The following is a 7,981-nucleotide window of genomic DNA, read 5'->3' on the forward strand; positions in this document are numbered from 1 at the left end:
TTCAAAAGATATACGCTACTTCAATGAGAAAAACCCGCGTATACACGCGCTTTTACCAAAGCCAACCTGCGTACAGATCTAAAAATAAACTTTCTCAATTTGCAGCTGTACCAGACATCAGTTAGACCCAGAACATAACATTGCGACAATATGCAGATCTAGAAATATGCATAATCAACCATATCATGATAGTGCATTTCAAACCATTAGATCCCGATCTATCCTTAGATCTAGTCTTCCATCAACCGATGTGATCTCTCCTTGGCTTAGATCAAGCAACCCAGAACCTGCATATCAGATCTCTTTCTCTCTTAGATATTCAAGCCTTGTCGAAAGATGATATTGCCTAATGATCTTCTTCTCCTTATATAGTCTTAGGCCTTGCTCAATACCAAGAGCCAAAACCATAGTAACACAATACCATCAACTTCAAAACTAGGGATCGACACGCCCGTCGAGACATAATGGTCCGAAATCATAGGCACAACTTCCAAGGACTAACCACCATGGACCAAAGGTACTTTTCCACATACACGCGCTTTTTCTGAATCCAACTAGCGTGTACACGCGACTTGGGCTTAACGAACCTGCGTATATGAACTTCCTTGGCATGCTGTACTAAGATCTGTCTTCTGATTAAGTTGCCATCACCTGTACCAACCTCTGAGCACCTGTACCAACCTCTGAGTGAGTTGCCATCAAGGACAACACTTGAATCATAATGCCAACAATCTCCCCCTTTGGACTTGATGGCAACCACCACACCAAGTCACTCTCCCCCTTTGACATCAAGGGCAAAGGGCTGTGCTCCCCCTGAGGACATGCTGATACCTCTGCTTGGCTGTGCTGACTCATGCTCCCCCTGACAGTAGGCCAGATCTGCAAAAGATGTTCTTCAACAAGAACCAAGACTTATACACCATAAGGGACCTTCCTATCACCAAAAAACTCAATACATACATCCATACTCCCTACCAAGAGGGGACATATCAGAAACAACCAATTATATTACAGCATTCATCCCAGGCATAGTGGGGAAACCAACATAGGCCGTTACATGACCTTGACACCATAAAAGAGATATCACAAGAGAGATACATGACATAGAGACAACAGATCTAGACCAAGACTTATGAAAGTCACCAGCAGCATATGATAAACATCTTTTTAGATCAGCAACCAGGATTTCTTTCTGAGCTCCTTTTCCTGAAATCAACAACCAAAACATCTGAATGCCAACAATGCTTTATGAGACTTTTAAGCTGCTCCCCCTGAACCTGTGCCTGCTGCACCCCCTGAAACCGTGCCTGAAGAATTCTGACATACCCATTGCTGTTCAGAACTCCAGAGTTTGCCCTTGCTGTTCAGAACTTCATATACGCGATTTCTCCTGCATGAAACAGCGTATGGACGCGGATATAATCTCTGCAACAAGCGTACACCATACACGCGACTTTCCCAGCATAAATCCGCGTGTATACGCGTATATACCTTTCGTAACTTGCGTATACCAACTTTTCTGTAGAACAAACAAGCTTCAACAGCAGGATGAAGCATCAACTACTCCCAGCTTTTGTCTGAGATATTCAAAAGTTTCCCTGGGCAGTGGTTTTGTGAGAATATCAGCAACTTGTTCCTTAGAAGGAACATACTCCAACTTGACCTTCTGCTCAAGCACTTGTTCCCGAAGAAAATGGTACTTGATTGGTATGTGCTTGGTCTTTGAGTGCATGACTGGATTCTTTGAAATGCTGATTGCACTTGTATTATCACATAAGATAGAGACAGGTGGAGTGCAAGTGATTTGAAAGTCCTGCAAGGTCTGCATCATCCAAAGAAGTTGTGTGCAACAAGATGCTGCAGCCACATATTCTGCTTCAGCTGTAGATAAGGCAATCGAACTCTGTTTCTTGCTGAACCAAGATACTAATCTGGAACCCATGAAGAAAGCACCACCACTTGTGCTTTTCCTATCATCCACACTTCCAGCCCAATCTGCATCTGTGTAAGCATGAAGAGTGAGATCTGTATTTCTAGGATACCATAAGCCATAGTTTTGGGTCCCTTGAAGATATTTGAAGATTCTTTTGACTGCCTGAAGATGAGTTTCCTTTGGGTTGGCTTGAAATCTTCCAACCATTCCTACTGCATGTGTAATATCTGGTCGAGTACCTGTCAAATAAAGCAAACTCCCAATCATGGATCTATAAGTGGGTTGGTGAACTGCTGCTGATTCATCATTTGCACTGAGGCTGCATCCTGTAACCATGGGTGTACATACTGGCTTTGACTCTTCCATGCCATACTTCTTCAAGATCTGCTTGAGGTATTTGGTTTGAGACAAGAAGATACCTCCTTCATTTTGTTGGATTTGCAATCCAAGAAAATATGTCAATTCTCCAAGAAGTGACATTTCGAATTCTTTCTGCATAACCAAGGCAAAGTTTTGACTCATAGTCTCTTCATTGCTGCCAAAAATAATATCATCTACATAAACAACAAGAATTAGCAATTTGTTATTTTCAACTTTTATATAGAGATTGCTATCTGCTGATCCTTTTGAAAAGCCTTGTTGGTGAAGATATTTGTCCAACCGATAGTACCAAGCCCTTGGAGCTTGTTTGAGTCCATAGAGTGCCTTTTTCAATCTGCATACAAGGTTTGGATCATTCCCAAGAATGAAACCATCTGGCTGCTCAATATATACTTCTTCTTCTAAGTCTCCATTCAGGAAGGCTGATTTCACGTCCATTTGAAATACCTTGAAGTTTTGAAAGCTTGAGAGAGCAAGGAACATTCGGATGGCCTCAAGTCTTGCCACAGGAGCAAAGGTCTCTTCAAAATCTATTCCTTCTTGCTGTGCATACCCTTTACAAACAAGTCTGGCCTTGTTTCTAATTACTTCTCCATTTTCATTTAATTTATTCTTGAAGACCCATTTTGTTCCTATTACATTCTTATCTTTTGGTCTAGGAACTAATTCCCAAGTGTTGTTCTTTTCGATTTGCTCAAGTTCTTCATCCATTGCTTTGACCCAACATTCATCTTTGCATGCCTCTTTCACATTTTGTGGTTCAGTGGAGGAGAGTAGTGCCAAGTAGCTTGAAGCTTCTGCAAGTGTCCTTCTTGTTTGTACTCCTGCTTCTTTCTGCCCCACAATCTGAGTTTCTGGATGATTCTTTTGAACATATCTGGATGGAGTCTTCTCTTCTATTCTTGTCTGCTCCTCTGGTTCTTCTTGAGATTCTTCTTCTTCTTGAGGTTCTTCTTCTTCATCATTTCGCCTTTGAGAGTAACCTTCATCTTCTTCAATGTCTTCATGATGAACTTGCCTAGGAATATATCCCTTCTCATCAACCACTATATCAATACTGTCAACAATTCTGCCAAGTCTTTTATTGTAGCACTTGTATGCTTTGCTATGTGGAGAATAACCAAGAAGAATGCCCTCATCTGCTCTAGGTTCAAGTTTGCCAAGTTGCTCATCAGTATTCTTAATATAACATTTGCTCCCAAAGATTTTGAAATGCTTCACGGAAGGAGTTTTACCACTCCAAAGCTCATGAGGTGTTTGAGTGCTGTTTACTCGGACATTTGTTTTGTTAAGAATAATAACAGCAGCATGTGCAGCTTCACCCCAGAAGGTTGCAGGAGTACCTGATTCATCGAGCATAGCACGAGCCATTTGTTGGATAGTTCTGTTCATTCTTTCCACAACCCCATTTTGCTGAGGAGTTCTAGCTGTAGAGAATTCTCTTCTTATCCCATGTTCATCGCAGAAATCGAAAAATTCATTTGATGTGAACTCCCCACCTCTGTCAGATCTGAGGCACTTAATTTTGTGTCCTGATTCATTTTCAGCCAATGCTTTGAAGGATTTGAATTTTTCGAATGCTTCATCTTTGTGCTTCATAAGCCCTAACCAAACAAACCTTGAGAAATCATCAATGAATAATATCAGATATTCTTCTCCTCGAGGTGTCCTTTTCCTAAATGGACCACATACATCTGTATGGACTAGCTCAAGAGGCAAGCTAGCTGATCCTTCCTTCTCTGGAAAGTTAGTTCTGGTTTGCTTTCCAAACTGACAAGATTTGCATATGGTGTTGTCTGGAATTTTGATATCTGGAAGATCGCGAACTGCCTGATATTTGCATGCTTTCCTTATTTGTGAGAAGCTTAGATGTCCCAACCTTCGATGCCATAACCAGTGCTCTTCATCCTTGCTAAGATAGCATTGTTGTTGTCCTTCTTCAAATATGTACAGATTATTTGGAGTTCTTTTGCCTTTGAGAACTGTTTTACCTGTATCAAGATCACGAACAAGACATCCATTCGATCTGAAAATAACCTCGGTTTTTTGATCACACATCTGGCTGACACTTAGAAGATTATGCTTCAATCCATCAACATACAAAACATTTCCAGCCTTGACCTTTTCTTTCAAAGGAGCAATACCTTTTCCTTTTATAGTTGCAGGAGTATCATTTCCAAAAGAAACTTTCTTTCCCTTTTCTAAAGTAGAATAAGATTCAAGTTTTTCTTTATCACCTGTCATATGTTTCGAACATCCACTGTCAATGTACCATAGATTTTCCTGTCCTTCTGCATAAAAAGCTATCCCACATCTTTCTGTTTGAGGTTCCTTTATTCTCCATTTTTTGGTGCTCGTGGCTTGTTCCTTTTTCTCCTGAAACCTGCTCCTGCATTCAGAGTCTTTATGACCAAAATTATTGCAAATAGAACATTCAACTTCATTTTCAAGAACCGAAAAGTTGTTATAGGTCCTCTTTGTAATCCCTGTCATACTTCTTTGTTTTTGAGCTTCCCTAGTCATGATTGTTTTATATGCAACACATTGAGCTGCTTTGTGACCAAAGTTATGGCAAGAAAAGCATTGTCCATTGAAGAAGCTTCTGCGGTTATTGAATCTACCAGCCAACTGATTGTAATTTCTATTTTCATCTATTCTTGAGCCAAACTGAGAAGATTTTACCTGTGGTTGGTTGTAGCTTTTGTTCACCTTAAGAAGGATTGTCCCTGATAGTTTCTGTTTGTAATTCGTCCCTGCTTTACCTGATTATCTTCATTGTTCTTTTGCTCATTTCTTCTTGCTGCATCAAGATAACTTTTTGAGGTGGATGCTTGAGAGGTTTCTCCATTATAGCCCAAACCTGTCTTGTTTAGAGGAGACCGCTGCACATTGATAATCTCATCCAAAGTTTCAGATCCTTTGACAAACTTAAGATTAATAGCTTTTGTTTTCTCAATTTCTTTTCTGAGACCAACAATTTCACCTTCTAGTTTTTCAAGATGTTTTTCCTTTTCATCAATTTGAAATTGCAAAGTATCAATGATCACACTCTTTTCTTCTATGCATCTCTTGAGTCTAGTAATTTCATTATAGAGATTATCCACATCTACAGCATCCTCATAATCATCATCTTCAAATGCCATTAACAGCTTATATTTATTACCTTGTTCATCTTCATCACTGTTTGATAAGCCATCACTATCTTCATGGGTGTAGTAGCTTTTCTTATTTGCACTTTGTTTCTTGTTCCATCTAGCAGGTTCTTTTCCTTTATCCTTATAAGGACATTTTGCAGCATAATGACCTACTCTTCCACAAGCAAAGCATTTGAAAGGTAGCTTACCTCTGAACCTTCCAGAACCCCTTTGAAGATTTCTGACAAAATTTGATTCTTCTTCCTCTTCTTCTGGAACATGGCTTGCTTCATAGTAATCTTCTTTTCCTGATGCCTTAAAAGCAGCTTCCCTTCTGTCAGATGGACCTCCCTTTCTCATTTCATAAGCAGTTAGAATTCCATGTAGCTGAGACATAGTGAGAACACGGAGATTTTCTTTTTCTTCTATTGCAGATACTTTAGATTCAAACTTGGGGGATAATGATCTTAGAATCTTTTGAACTACTATAGTCTCTTTTATTTCTTCACCCAAATTTTTCATACAATTAACAATCTCATCTACCCGAAGAAAATAATTAGCCACACTTTCATCATTATACATCTTGAGAGTCTCATATTGAATCCTGAGAGTTTGAAGTTTAGCTTGCTTTACCTGTTCATCTCCTTCATAGCTAGTGATCATTTTGTCCCATATCTCTTTTGCTGATTTGAAGTGCATGACCTTCATGAATTCTGTTTGGGATATACTTCCTAATAGAGTACTGACTGCTTTTGCATTTGTTTCATACTGCTTTTTCTCAGCTGGATCTGTAGGAGTAGCTGAAGGAAAAGCATAGCCTGTTTCTACAATGTTCCAAACTTCTGTACCAAGAGATTGAAGATATGCAGTAACTCTTACCTTCCAATAATTGAAATTTGTCCCATCAAAAATCGGTGGCCTGATTGATGCTTCTTTCTCGTAGTTGCTCATGATGAATGATCTCCCTTCAAGCGATCAAGCTTCTCTGAAGGACCTGCTCTGATACCAATTGTTGGAAATAATACTGAGAGGGGGGGTGAATCAGTATTATCAGATCAATCAAACTTTTTCAATGCTCAGAAACATATACGCTACTTCAGTTAGGTGAACCAGCGTGTACACGCTACTGTGACTAAATAAAACAGCGTATAAGAAGAAAACTCATAATTTAGTTAGCTTATTCTTCAGTTAAGTTCATCAGGACATTATTCACCACATTAACAGTAAACAGGTGCAGTATAACAGAACAGATCAAAAGCCACACACATGAACACCAAGATATAAGGTGGAAACCCAATGTGGGTGAAAAACCACCTGCTGCAAGTTGTCTCTATCTTTCTTTAATATGAAACTTCAGTTTACAATCTTTTGTACTGGTGCAGCCTTATACCAGTACGCAGGCTACAACCTGCAGAAGGCTACAACCTTCTCTCGTTCTCCAAACTTCCTTGGAAGGGAGCTCCAACCCCCTTTGCTCTTGTACTAGCCAAGATACTAGTACGTAGGTGCTGACCTACAATCTTCTTTCCTTCAGGTACCACCTTTCATACATTTTCAGACTGGATATTCCTGAAGCATAACATTACAATCTGTAGACCCCAATTCATTCAACTTTCACAACAGATCATTGAAGCATAAAACAACCAATACTTGTATTATCAAACTTTGAATCACTGAACCACTGAACCCTGTCAATCACCAGTTACCAGAACATAGAGCAGACTACAGAACTCTGCAATAACAGTCAGACCCCACTGTAAACCCAAAATCAAGCTTCAAAAGATATACGCTACTTCAATGAGCAAAACCCGCGTATACACGCGCTTTTACCGAAGCCAACCTGCGTACAGATCTAAAAATAAACTTTCTCAATTTGCAGCTGTACCAGACATCAGTTAGACCCAGAACATAACATTGCGACAATATGCAGATCTAGAAATACGCATAATCAACCATATCATGATAGTGCATTTCAAACCATTAGATCCCGATCTATCCTTAGATCTAGTCTTCCATCAACTGATGTGATCTCTCCTTGGCTTAGATCAAGCAACCCAGAACCTGCATATCAGATCTCTTTCTCTCTTAGATATTCAAGCCTTGTCGAAAGATGATATTGCCTAATGATCTTCTTCTCCTTATATAGTCTTAGGCCTTGCTCAATACCAAGAACCAAAACCATAGTAACACAATACCATCAACTTCAAAACTAGGGATCGACACGCCCGTCGAGACACAATGGTCCGAAATCATAGGCACAACTTCCAAGGACTAACCACCATGGACCAAAGGTACTTTTCCACATACACGCGCTTTTTCTGAATCCAACTAGCGTGTACACGCGACTTGGGCTTAACGAACCTGCGTATATTAACTTCCTTGGCATGCTGTACTAAGATCTGTCTTCTGATTAAGTTGCCATCACCTGCACCAACCTCTGAGCACCTGTACCAACCTCTGAGTGAGTTGCCATCAAGGACAACACTTGAATCATAATGCCAACAAAGCTCCCATGAAGAAGAAGGAGAAGAAG

This window comes from Pinus tabuliformis, chromosome 2_2 (assembly GCF_031772625.1).
Source record: "Pinus tabuliformis cultivar Carrire ecotype Pingquan chromosome 2_2, CPIR1, whole genome shotgun sequence".
Lineage (NCBI taxonomy): Eukaryota > Viridiplantae > Streptophyta > Pinopsida > Pinales > Pinaceae > Pinus > Pinus tabuliformis.